Source organism: Hylobates moloch, unplaced genomic scaffold (assembly GCF_009828535.3).
Source record: "Hylobates moloch isolate HMO894 unplaced genomic scaffold, HMol_V3 SCAFFOLD_7, whole genome shotgun sequence".
In the NCBI taxonomy this organism is placed as follows: domain Eukaryota; kingdom Metazoa; phylum Chordata; class Mammalia; order Primates; family Hylobatidae; genus Hylobates; species Hylobates moloch.
This window is the reverse complement of record NW_026652282.1, coordinates 24,348,564-24,361,656: the sequence shown is the minus strand read 5'-3', so window position 1 is coordinate 24,361,656 and position 13,093 is coordinate 24,348,564. Positions and strand designations below refer to the sequence as shown.

The 13,093-nt window shown below is 36.3% G+C and overlaps 2 protein-coding genes across 2 annotated transcripts in view; both read right to left on the bottom strand.

Moving 5' to 3' along the window:
• Window positions 1–8,079, bottom strand: part of DCAF8L2 (DDB1 and CUL4 associated factor 8 like 2) — a 121,684-nt gene extending 113,605 nt beyond the window's left edge. Inside the window, exon 1 of the mRNA XM_032756302.2 lies at window positions 8,024–8,079. The gene's annotated coding sequence lies outside the window, so the exon portion shown is untranslated. The remainder of the gene's footprint in view (window positions 1–8,023) is intronic.
• The window catches only part of MAGEB10 (MAGE family member B10), a 199,503-nt gene extending 186,891 nt beyond the window's left edge, over window positions 1–12,612 (bottom strand). Inside the window, exons 1-2 of the mRNA XM_058441474.1 lie at window positions 12,522–12,612; window positions 8,024–8,145 (exon numbers count right to left, since the gene is read on the bottom strand). The gene's annotated coding sequence lies outside the window, so the exon portion shown is untranslated. The remainder of the gene's footprint in view (window positions 1–8,023; window positions 8,146–12,521) is intronic.
• Between the last annotated feature and the right edge of the window lie 481 nt (window positions 12,613–13,093).

Below are 13,093 nucleotides of genomic sequence, written 5' to 3'. Positions count from 1 at the left end.
CCTAAAACCTAAAGTATAATTAAAAAAAAAAAAGGTAAAAAAAAAAAAAATTAAATAAATAAAATTTTAAAAAGTGATAAACAGTACAATGCCTGAAACATCTGAAAAAATCAGATGATACAGTGTTCAATGAAAGCCAGATATAAAATAGTATGTATTATGATTAAAAATGAGAAAAGTTCCATGAAAAATGCCAGCACAGTCGACATCCAAGTGGCGGCTATAACAGAGCCTGTGGATATTACTTCTCTCTTACTTTTAGCCTGAGTTAATTTCATAATTAAAAAATGTAAATTGAAAAAAATTAATAACAACAACAAAACAAGCCCAAGAGTCCCAATCTTGAACCCACACTTGCTTGATACCAAGATACCAAAGCTACTATGTAACCTGTAATTATATATATATATAGTTGTAGATACTTAGTAGGTGTATATATTTATGGAGTACATGAGATATTTTGGTACGGGCATGCAATGATGCAATGTGAAATAAGCACATCATGGGGAATGGGGTATTCATTCCCTTAACCATTTATCCTTTGAGTTACAAACAAACCAATTACACCCATTAAGTGTTTTAAAATGTATAATTAAGTTATTATTAACTATAGTCGCCCTGTTGTGCTATCAAATAGGTCTCATTCATTCTTTCTACTTTTTGGACCCATTAACAATCCTTACCTCCCTACCAGCCCCTCACTACTCTTCCCAGCCTCTAGTAATCCTTCTACTCTCTATGTCCATGAGCTCAGTTATTTTGATGTTTAGATCCCACAAATAAGTGACAACATGCAATGTTTGTCTTTCTGTGCCTGGCTTATTTCACTTAACATGATCTTCAGTTCCATCCATGTTGTTGAAATGACTGGATGTCATTATTTTTATGGCTGAATAGTACTCCATTGTACTTATGTAATTAACAGAGATCCTGTGATGATATAAGTTCAACACTAATTAAGGAGAGGGAAGTATGAGAGTAATTATTTGGGTAACTCATATTCTAAAAACAGAGTTTTTGTTTTACTTACTTGGTTCTCCTATAGTGCTACTCAGACCACCATTAGCAGCACCTGGGAACTTGTTAAAGTTGTGCATTCTCAGGCTCCATCCCCAGATCTATTGAATCAGAAACTCTTTGGGTGGGGGTGGATTCAATAATCGGTGTTTTAGCGAGTCCTCCAGATGATTCTGATGTGCACTAAAGTTTGAGACCTACAGATCTACATTAATGCATTAGTCCTCATTATTTAAAACAATAAATGCAAATGATTGGGCTGCTCTTGACTGTTCATCTGTAAAGCCACTTGTGAAATGAAAACTGAAATCTCTCATTTCTCCCTGCCCCTCCACAATACATTGTTTATACCTTTATTAAACACACATTTCCTTCACCTTGTATTATATTTCATTCCTGACATGTCTATAACCTTCACTAAAACACCAGTTCCATGGGGCATGGATTCTCATATTTCAAGATTTATAAAGCTCATAGCCAGCATAATCTGAGTAAGGGCAAATCCAGCTGGCCATGAAGGTTAAAATGATTGGGAAGTGTCAGTTTCCAAGGTACATAAAGTTCCAGGCTTGATTCAAGTAAATCAATTACATTTCATAGTCATCATCTTTCCACAATCACCAAAATGAGTGTGGGAGTGTGGCAGCCATGAAAATGTTGCTCTCAGATCTTCTGCTATGGGGAGCATAATTGATCAATGACTCCAGCTGTTGAGCTCTGAGTCCATTACCATACTTTTCACAGGCTCTTCCTAGCCAATGATGGTATGTACCAGGGTACTAAAGCAGGGATATTCCAGCAAGATACAAGACTTCCCTAGTGAGCAACTTTGGCTGAAGGATTCCTCATCAGCCTTGCTAATAATTTCCTTAAATTACCGTGCAATCTAAGACTTTCCCTACCTAACATTCCTTCCTTCCATCTCTCCTTCATGGTGTTGAAATTGTATTGTGGTCTGATAGCTCCCTCCTCCTTTCCTTCATATCCATTTTTTCCCTATAAATCTTGCTTTGTTTAATCCTGTCTTAGTGTCTACTTCTCTGAGAATCTGAGCTAACTTTGAGAGGATCGTGTCTGGTTTGAATTCCATTAATAGTTGTTCTTCCCTAAGCAATTGTATTGTTTTTAATGTATAGGGAATATTACCTGGATAAACGACTACTTCTTCTTTGCAGGTTGGCTGCTAGAAAGTTGAGAACAAAAGTATGACTCTGTGTTATGAGCCAGTTATTGCTTTTCTTTAAATTTTGAGCCCCCTTTATTCATAAATGATTTTATTTCATTTTTAATTTAATTTTACTGATTTTTGTAAGCTGCATTAAATAATTTCTGAATGAAGCCCGAGTAAAGATAATCCAAACAATACTCAAATTTGAAGAAGCTGCCATGTTCATCCAGTTTTATGGGCTATGTACTCCATGGCTTGAGCTAGATGCTCAAATTGAATGATGCCATCTGAAGTTGTGTCCTGGTCCTGGTTGGCACATGCCCAAAGGTGGAAAGAACATCCTAATGGAAAACCCACATAGTGACATGTGGAAATTCAGTCAAGCAGACAATCTGATTGAGTAAGAGTATATATTTGGGTAGTGGTAACCATACTAGAAAATTAAAAGTTAGAAACGCACTTCTCAAAGTTAAGCTAGTGTGATCTGGAGATCCCTGAAACAGGAATGCCACAATGGAGAAAATTTCAGAAGCCCTGAGTACTGGTGGTAGGAACTCCATAGGACATAACAGATAAACCTGAAACAAACTGGCTTAAACCAAAAGGTTAATTTAATAAGCCATGTAATCAGATTGTTCAGGAGGAGACAGGCTTTAGATGAAGCTCTACATATGACTCAAACAATGTTACTGGGACTTTGAGAATGTACAGATGTCATTTTTGGCTGCTCAGAAAGTGAAGTGGCTTTCTAATTTTGGAGAACCTTTAAACTGAGATTCTCAGTAGGTGATAGTGCATCTCCCAGTGACAGGTGCTTAAAGGTAAAATCTGTCCTCTTCTCATCTCCTGGTGGCTGCAGCATGGAAATCAACACTCAGATATTATCATCAAGGATTCTCTTTTTTAGCCTAGTGACCTAAAGGAAAATGATTTTTATGATTTGCTTTTCTGCATCTAGCTATGGTGCCTGTGTGTCATGGAGGAGATTGTGGACAGTGGCAGCAGATACATTTGTAAATAAGATTTTTTTTCTGCAACATTACTCAACTCCTTAGTTCCTTCTCATTTCTTGGGCCTGATTCTCTGGTTCTCCCCTCAGCTCTTTGAGCTACTAGTAATATTCTTCCAATAAAATTCTGTTTAATTTGCCAGAATTAAATAGAGATGCATTCAGGTTTGAGATGCATTCAGACCACCTGATATACCTGGCTCTCTATCTAGTTTTCAGTCTCTTTTCCTCAATATTAGAACCAATGCAACAGCCATTACATCCTGCGGATACACACTTCCTTGTTCAGGTTTAGCACAAAACATGTCTGATTTTCTAGGGAGTTACATAAATGAATGAATAAACACAGTTTTTAATTCTTTATATCTTTGGATCAATTTGAAGTCATGTACTGATAGCTAAATGTTAGTGATTGATTTAAAATGCAATTGTAGTAGATTTTAGGTTATAATGAAATGGGTTTAATAATAAATTGTTATTATAAAATAAATGCTTTAGAACTCAGAGGAATATGTTGATTCTAAACATGAGGATTGGATCATGAACACAGATAAAATGTAGGGCCCAAGTGCCTAAAGGAATTTATTTCAGCACTAGGGTTTTCATGCAACATAGCTCTTAAAAAAATAAAATATGTCAAACACTGTGAGCTTTTATTGACATTAATAGAAATTTCTGGCCAGGTGCGGTGGCTCACACCTGTAATCCCAGCACTTTGGGAGGCCAAGGTTGGCGGGCAGATCACCTGAGGTCAGGACTTCAAGGCCAGCCTGGCCAACATGGTGAAACCCTGTCTCTACTAAAAATACAAAAAATTAGCTGGGCGTGGTGGCAGGCGCCTGTAATCCCAGCTACTTGGGAGGCTGAGGCAGGAGAATCACTTGAACCCGGGAGGTGAAGGTTGCAGCAAGCTGAGATTGCGCCAGTGCACTCCAGCCTGGGTAACAAGAGCAAAACTCCATCTCACACACACACACACACACACACACACACACACACACACACACACACACACAAGTAAAAGGAAATTGCTTTCCTACATTAGGTGTTGACTATTGCCCAAAAATATTAAAATAATACTACTTCAAAAAAGTGTCACTTTCAATTTGAATTATTGATAATTGAAGCATTTTCTTTTTCTTGTAAGTGTTAAACCTGGAAGTAGAATGGCTAGTGGGAGCAAATGTTGAATTGGCCGGAAGAAAGCTGTTTGTTATATTCTTGAATACTTTTATGACAATGAAAAGAATTACTTGACTCTTTTGTGTCTGGGCCTCCTCAAATCTTAATAGCATTTTATTTAGTAAGGTTGGTTTTGAGGAAAACATTAAATTGAGTACAGTGAATGCTACTGCTCCTGGGACTGATGCATGATTACTATCAACACAGCTATTTAGGTATGATACTTTAAAATCATCATGAAATTCCATGGGCGGGTATTAGGAACTACTCATTATAAATGTTGATAGTTTCATTGAGAAGATATTTCAGCTTAGTCAGTCACTCCAAATAATATTTATTTTGCCCTATTGAATATTAAACACTGTACTAGGTCCAGCAGTTGACTAAGTAAAAGTATCTCCACTCAGTCAACTCATGGTATGGTCACAAGGTAAAAATAATTAAAAATCAATGTTAAACAGCAATGATAAAAATTATGTAATAACTCTGCTTAAGGGACTAGAGTGATAATAAAAATAACAATGTCAATATATCTATTATGCTACTCATAAGAGCTGACATTTACTGCATGCTTACCATGAAACAGGTATTATTCTAAGAGCTCTCTCTCTTTCTGTCTCTCTCTCTCTATATATATATAAATGTGTGTGTGTGTGTGTATATACATGGTTTGTGTATCCCTTATCTGAAATGCCTGAGACCAGAAGTGTTTCAAATTTCAGATTTTTGGAATATTTAGGTATACATGATGAGATATCTTGGGGATGGGACCCTATTCCAAACATAAAATTCATTTATGTTTAGTATACACCTTATACACATAGCCTGAAGATAATTTTATGCAATATTTTGAAATAATTTCGTGCATGAAACAAAGTTTTCACTGCATTTTCACTGTGATCCATCATCTAAGGTCAGGTGTAGAATTTTCTACTTGTGATGTCATGTTAGCACTCAAAAAGTTTCGGATTTTGAAACATTTCAGGTTTCAGATTTTTGGATTAAGGGTGCTCAGTGTCTATCATTTAATTATCACAACAATCCTATGAAGATGTTGCTATTTTCTTTACAGTTAGGAAACCAAGACACTGAGAGGTTAAGTAACTTTCCTGAGGTTATGCAACTAGTAAGAGGCAAAATAAACCAACTCCAGCAACCTGGTTTCAGAGTCTGAGCCCATAACCGCAAGGCTATATTGCCACTCTGAGGCATCAGAGATGCCTTTGCAAAGGAGGTAACACATGAACTGAATCTGGAAGTATATTTAGGATTGAGCCAGGCAGATGCAGGTGAAAGACATTTCAGGGAGAGGGAGTAGCATGTGTATGGGTAGATAGAACAGGTTATATCCAGACTACTTACAAGTAATTTACTATGTCTGTAGCCCAAGTAACATTTGAAGAAACCAGAGGTGGGGAGACAAGTTAGGACATTATAACTCTAATCCAGTTAAGAGATAATGAAGGACCAGACTATGTTAGTGCTACCATGTAATATGTAGAATGGAACACATATTATGTGCTAAATTCTGTAGAAAATACAAAACTGAATGGGACATAAACTTGTCCTCGAACAGTTCATATTCATTTGGATATAGAGATGGGATATAGTCGATTCATCAAATTTTGATGGAAATACTAGCTCTGACAAGGTTGTCAAACAGCCTCTCCAATAAAACAAGAGGGAAAATTGACCTTCACCAGCAGAAAGAGAGAAAAATATGCTAATTTTAACATTGATAAGTGTAGGATCATTTTAAGGATAAAACATGATTTCCATGACTACACAATCAGAAATAACCAGCTTTGAAGCAGTTGCCAGAAAAAATTTCCAAGATTTATTATGGACTCAAAGTTAAATTTGTCAGCAATATAATTCTTTTAAGAAACGAGGGATGAAAATGGGATATGTACACTGAAGCAGAGGCTCTAAAAACAGCAAGTTTTCTTCCCACAGCTGTTAGCAGTGGTCAGATATTATGAGAATATTATGTCTGCCCTGGGGCTTTGAAATTGATATCGGCAATTTGGAAAGGGTACAGAACGTGGTAAAGGGCTTAGGAAATAGGTGCACTGAGCAAGGGTTAAAGTTAGCTCAGAAGCTACACTGACCCCTGCAAACGTGCCAAGAACAGCCTCACATCTAGAAAAGACACAGGCTCTATTGGCTTAGATTCTAAAAGTTTCAACTAGTTTGACTGGAAATTGCTTTGAATATGCATTCTTCTTTCATGCTGTAAAATTTCCTGGAAAATTAAATACAGCATGCATTTTAATGAAGTGCCGTAAGTATTAAAATTAAAGATGGAAGGGCTTGGGCATCAAGAAAATTATAATTTTTCTCTAATATCATTATCTCAGCCCAGTTGAACACATCTAGGATTTTATATCACTATTAAAATACTTTGAAACAAATTAACATTTACTAAAGAAGCTTTATGACCTTTCATTTAGAAAATTCTGACTTTGCAATTTTCATGTTACACTAACAATCAAGTATGTTTACTCACAGAAGTTTAACTCATTAAAACCATTCTATACATACATATGCATATGTATACATATACACTTTTACATCATAGATATATGGACTTCATTAACAAACACTGGCTAATGTTTTCAATATACTTTTATAAAGTGTTTATTGTATGTTAGGACCCCTTCAAGGTGTTTGGGATATATCAGTGAAAAAAATAGGCAAAATTTACTGCCTTCCTGGAGTTGACATTCTACTAAGATAAGATAGACACTGAAAAATACATACAGTAAATAAATAAATGATCTAGCATGTTTTAACTGATGATTGCTGTAGTAAAAAAAAAAAGAAACCAAATAGAGCAGAGTTAGGGAAATCAGGAGAGCTGGGCGTGCTGAGAACAAGGTACGATATTAAATACAGTGGTCAGGAGTAGGCATCTTTGGGGAGGTGGGACTTGAGCAAAGACACAAAGGATAGAAAAAAGACAGACATAAGGGAAGTACACAAAACTCTTGTGTAAGGATGTTCTAGGCAGAGGAAACAGCTAGTGCAAATACCCTCAGGCAAGACACAAGTGCAAAGACCCTAAAATGCCTCATGTTTGTGAGCAACAGCCAATGTGCCTGGGACAGAGTGAACAAGGAGTAGACAAAAGATGAAATCAGAGAATTAGGGGATGCAAACCATGTAGGGTCTTGCAGGCCATGGTAAACCTTGACCTGTTCTGAATAAAATGGAACTGCTGGAGGGTTTTGAGCAGAGACATGATGTGATTTCTGTTTTAAATGGACCATACTGGGGAGAGACATCAGTAAAATGGCAGAATAGGACTTTCCTGCACTTGTTTCTGCAAAAAAACTTCCACTTGAACAATTATTTATGCATAAAAATACCTTTACAAGAGATTGGGAAACCAAGGAAGAGATTACAGCACCTGGGTATAGCACATACATTTTTAAAAGACACAATTAAGAAGAGTAGGGAGGGCAATTTGACATTACCCACTTCATCCTTCCCTCAACTCCCGGCAGCACAACATGGAGGGAGAAACTTTCTGCTTAAGGGAAGAAGAGGGAAGTGAGCACTTTGCTGTGAGGTCCAATACTGGACGTGCCCCATTAAAACCCAGTACGGGGCAGGCCCCTATGACCCCAGACTCAAGGCTTTACCTGAGATTGAGCTTCCCAAGGTCTGTCACAGGAACCAGCTAGGATCCTGCAGCCCCAGGCATCAGATGAGCTGCACTACCACCAGGCTGACACCAGTAGCCTCAGGCTCAGTATACCAAAACCTATGGGACAGAGAAAAAGTAGTTCTGAGAGGGAAGTGTATACCAATAATTGCTTACATTAAAAATGAAGAAATAGTTTACTATGAATTTAAAGGGTACATGAATATTTGGGAAATTTGACTATAACCACCGTAGGAATAAGTCAGCTATTCTGATTAGTAGGAAGGAGTCACATTCTCAGTGCTACAAACTTGTCCTACTTTAAGTTATTCATTGTGGGAAGAAGATACCTTTCTTCCAAGGTTGAATAATACATATAGTCTGTGCTGCCTAAAAATGTGTCCACTGGCCACATTTGGCTATTTAAATTTAAATGAAAATTAAGTAAAACCAAATAAAAATAAAAATTTAGTTCCACAATCAAAATAGCCATATTTCACTTGCTTTATAGCCACACGTGGCTAATGACTATGCATTAGATGGAACAGATAGAGAATAATAACATTTTAATTCACTTTATTTCTTTCTCTTTCCTAAATTGCTCTGGTTGGGACTTCCAGTACTATGTTGAATAGAAATGGTGAAAGTTGGCATCCCTGTCTTCTTCCTGATTTTAGAGGAAAAGCTTACAACTTTCCACCATTAAGTATAATGTTAGATTTCAGCTTGTCATCTATGACCTTTATTATGTTGAAGTACATTCCTTCTATACCTAGTTTGTTGATCAGTTTTATCATGAAATAATGTTGAATTATTTCCAGTGCTTTTTCTACTCCTATTAAAAAGATCATGTGATTTTTAGTATTAATTTCATTAACGTTGGGTATTACATTCATTGATCTGCATATATTGAACCATCCTTGTAACCCCAAGGATGATGCAATAGATGAATGTTTGTTTCCTCCACTCCCCAAATTTCATATGTTGGAACCTAATCCCCAATTTCATGGTATTTGAAAGAGTGGTGTTTGGGATGTGATTAGGTTATGAGAATGGAGCTCTCATGAATGTGATTAGTGCCCTTATAAAAGAGACACCAGAGACCTCTCTTGCTCTTTCTGCCAAGTGGCGAGGCAGCAATAAGATGGCCATCTCTAAATTGGGAAAAGGGGCCTCACCGGACATAGAATCTGCTGGTGCCTTGAGCTTGGACTTCCTAGCTCCCAGAACTGTAAGAAATTAATTTCTATTTTTTTATAAGCCAGTCAACCTATGGTATTTTGTTACAGCAATTTGAATGGACTATGATGAATAAACCCCACTTGATCATGGTTCATAATATTTTTAATGTACTACTAAATTTTGTTTGCTAGTATTTTTTGAGGATTTTTGAATATATTCATCAAGGATATTAGCCTTTAATTTTCTCTTCTTGTAATATCTTTGTCTGGCTTTGGTATTATGTAATGATGGTATCATAAAATACGTTTGGCAGTCTCCCCCTCTCTTCAGCATTTTTGAAGTGTTTGACAAGAACCGGCATTAATTCTTCTTGAAATTTTTGGTATAATTCACTAGTAAAGCCATCTGGTCAGGGGCTTTTCTTTTTCGGAGGCTTTTGATTATTGATTCAACCTCCTTACTCATTATTATTCTGTAAAGATTTTTATGTCTTCATAATTCAGTCATGGCAGGTTGTATGTATATAGAAATTTGCCCATAATCCTAATAATAAAGAAGTAAAATTATTTCTCTTTTCAGATGTTATGATCCTATATACAGAAAACCTAGACTCCACAGAAGAATATTAGAACTAGTTTTTAAATTCAGTAAATTTGCAGACTACAAAATCAACAGAGAAAAATCAGCTTTTTACACACTAACAATGAACTGTCCAAAAAGGATATTAAGAAAACTGTCCCTTTTACAATAGCATAAAAGAAAATAAAATACTTAGGAGTAAACTTAACCGAGGAGGTGAAAGACTTATGCACTGAAAACTACAAAAGACTGATAAAAAAAATTTACAGGAAATAAGTAAATGGGAATATATCCCATTTTAATGGATTGGAATAATTGATGTTAAAATATCCATACTACCCAGTGGCCTACAGAGTCAGTGCTATCCCTGTCAAAATTCCAATGGCATTTTTTATAGACATAGGAAAACAATCCTAAAATTCATATGGAGTGATAAAAGACACAGAATAGCTAAAATAATCTTGAGAAAGAACAAAGCAGGAAGCATAATACGTCCTGATTTCAAAATATATTATAAAGCTACAGTAATCAAAACAGTTTTGTACTGTCATAAAAACAGACATACAGACCAATGGAACAGAATAAAAAGCCCAGAAATAATCCAATGCATATAGTCAAATGATCTTTGACAAGGGTGACAATAATGCACAATGGGTAAAGGATAGTCTTTTCAACAAACGGTGTTGTGGAAACTGGATATTGATGTGAAAAAGAAAAGAAAGAGAGAGAAAAGGAAGGAAGGAAGGAAGGGAGAAAGAGAGAAAGAAAGAAAAAAGAAAGAGAGAAAGAAAGAAAGGGAAAGAGAGAGAGAAAGAAAGAAAAAGAGAGAGAGAAAGAAATTTAACCTCTACTTTAAACCATACACTAAAATCAGCTTAAAAAGAAATACTGAAATGTAAAGGCTGAAAATGCAAAACTCCTAGAAGAAAACAGAAGAAGAGCTGCTATACATTTGTCATGGCAGTAAATTATTGGCTATGACACCCAAAGCACAGGCAACAAAAGGAAAAATAGACAAGTGGGCCCACATCAATCTAAAAAGCTTCTGCACAGAAACAATCAACAGAATGAAAAGTCTACAGAATGGGAAAAAATTTGTCAACTGTATATCTGACAAGGGATTAATAATATCCAAAATATATAAGAAACTCATACAATTCAACTGCAACAACAACAACAAACAACCCAATTTAAAAAATGGGCTAAAGTCTTGAAAATACATTTCTCCAAAAAAGACATACAGGTGGCCAACAGGCATATGAGAAGGTAATCAACATCATTAATCATTAGGGAAATGCAAATCAAAGCTATAATGAGATCTATCACTTCACACATAATAGGATAGCTACTATCAAAAAGACTCACACCTGTAATCCCAGCATTTTGGGAGGCCGAGGAGGGCAGATCAAGAGGTCAGGATATGGAAACCATCCTGGCTAACATGGTGAAACCCCGTCTCTACTAAAAATACAAAAAATTAGCTGGGCGTGGTGGCAGGCGCCTGTAGTCCCAGCTACTCGGGAGGCTGAAGCAGAATGGCGTGAACCCAGGAGGCAGAGCTTGCAGTGAGCCAAGATGGTGCCACTGCACTCCAGCCTGGGCGATAGAGTGAGACTCCATCTCAAAAAAAAAAAAAAAAAAAAAAGACAAGAGCCAACAAGTGTTGGCAAGGGTGAGGAGAAAACAGAACCATTATACACTGTTGGTGGGAGTGTATATTGATACAGTCATAATGGAAAAAAGTATGGAGGTTCCTCAAAATTAAAAAATAGAACTATCACATGATCCAGCAATCTCACTTATGTGTATATACACAAAGGAAATAAAATCAGTATCTCTAAGAGATGTCTGCATTCCCATGTTCATTGCAGCATTATTTAAAATAGTCCATATATGGAAAAAAACCCAAGTGGGCATCAACTCATGAATGGATAAAGATAATGTGGTTTACATATCTAGTAGAATATTATTCAGCTTTTAAAAAAAGAAAATCCTTTCATTTGCTAGATCATGTAGGAACTGAAAGGACAATATGCTAAGTGAAGTAAGCCAGCCATAGGACAAATACTGCATGATTTCACTTATATGAGGTATCTATAATAGTCAAATTCATGGAAGGAAAAGTATACAATAGTGATTGGCAGGGTTGGAAAGTGGGGGAAATTGAGAGTTGTTCAATGGGTATAAAGTACGTTATGCTAGATGAATAAGTTCTAGAGATCTGCTGTACAACATGGTGCCTATCGTTAACAATATGGTATTTTGTACTTCAAAATTTAAGAGAGTAGATCTCATGATGTTATGTATTCTTTTTTTTTTTTTTTTTTTTTTTTAGATGGAGTCTCGCTCTGTCACCAGACTAGAGTGCAGTGGCACGATCTCAGCTCACTGAAACCTCCGATTCCCTGGTTCAGGTGATTCTCCTGCCTCAGCCTCCCGAGTAGCTGGGATTACAGGCACATGCCACCACGCCCAGCTAATTTTTGTATTTTTGGTAGAGACAGGGTTTCACCATGTTGTCCAGGAGGGTCTCGATCTCCTGACCTCATGATCCACCTGGCTTAGCCTCCCAAAGTGATGGGATTATAGGCGTGAGACACCATGCCTGGCCCATTTTATGTATTCTTAACACACACACACACACACACACACACACACACACCCCCCAATCAACCAATGAAACACACACAAAGGGATGCAACAAAACTTTGGGAGGTGTTGAATATGTCTATTACCTTGACTGTGGTGATGGGATCATGGGTGTTTGCATATGTCCAAACTCATCACATTTTACATATTATAAATGTGCCATCATTTGCATATCAATTATACTTCAGTAAAGCTGTTTTAAAAAGAAAAAAAAAGGAATATTTCACCATGCCAGAAAATTCTGTTGGATAGCACTGGCTAGGTACTTTTAATGAACATAATATATTAAACATTTGCTGGATGTGCCTAATATTCCTCTTTCTAGATTTTATAGGCTTGGATAATTATAGAAAAATAATAAGAGAGAAAACACAAGCTTCGTACTACTTATGTATTCTAATGAAATACCAGCCTGCATTTTTCCCATTTCTTTTGCATTTGTCTTTCACAGCATTTTTTTTTTTTTTTTTGGTCTTAACATTTCTTGGTGCTATTTTTTTCCACCACCTAGAATTAGAAATCAATTCTTTTGTTTCAAATGTGAATTCCCCCTCCCCTAATTATAAGCTGCTACTTTATATAACAAAAGAATTGATTTCTGAAAGCTCTAATCAGACATTAGCAAAACTAACAATTGGAATTATCATTCAAATTTATG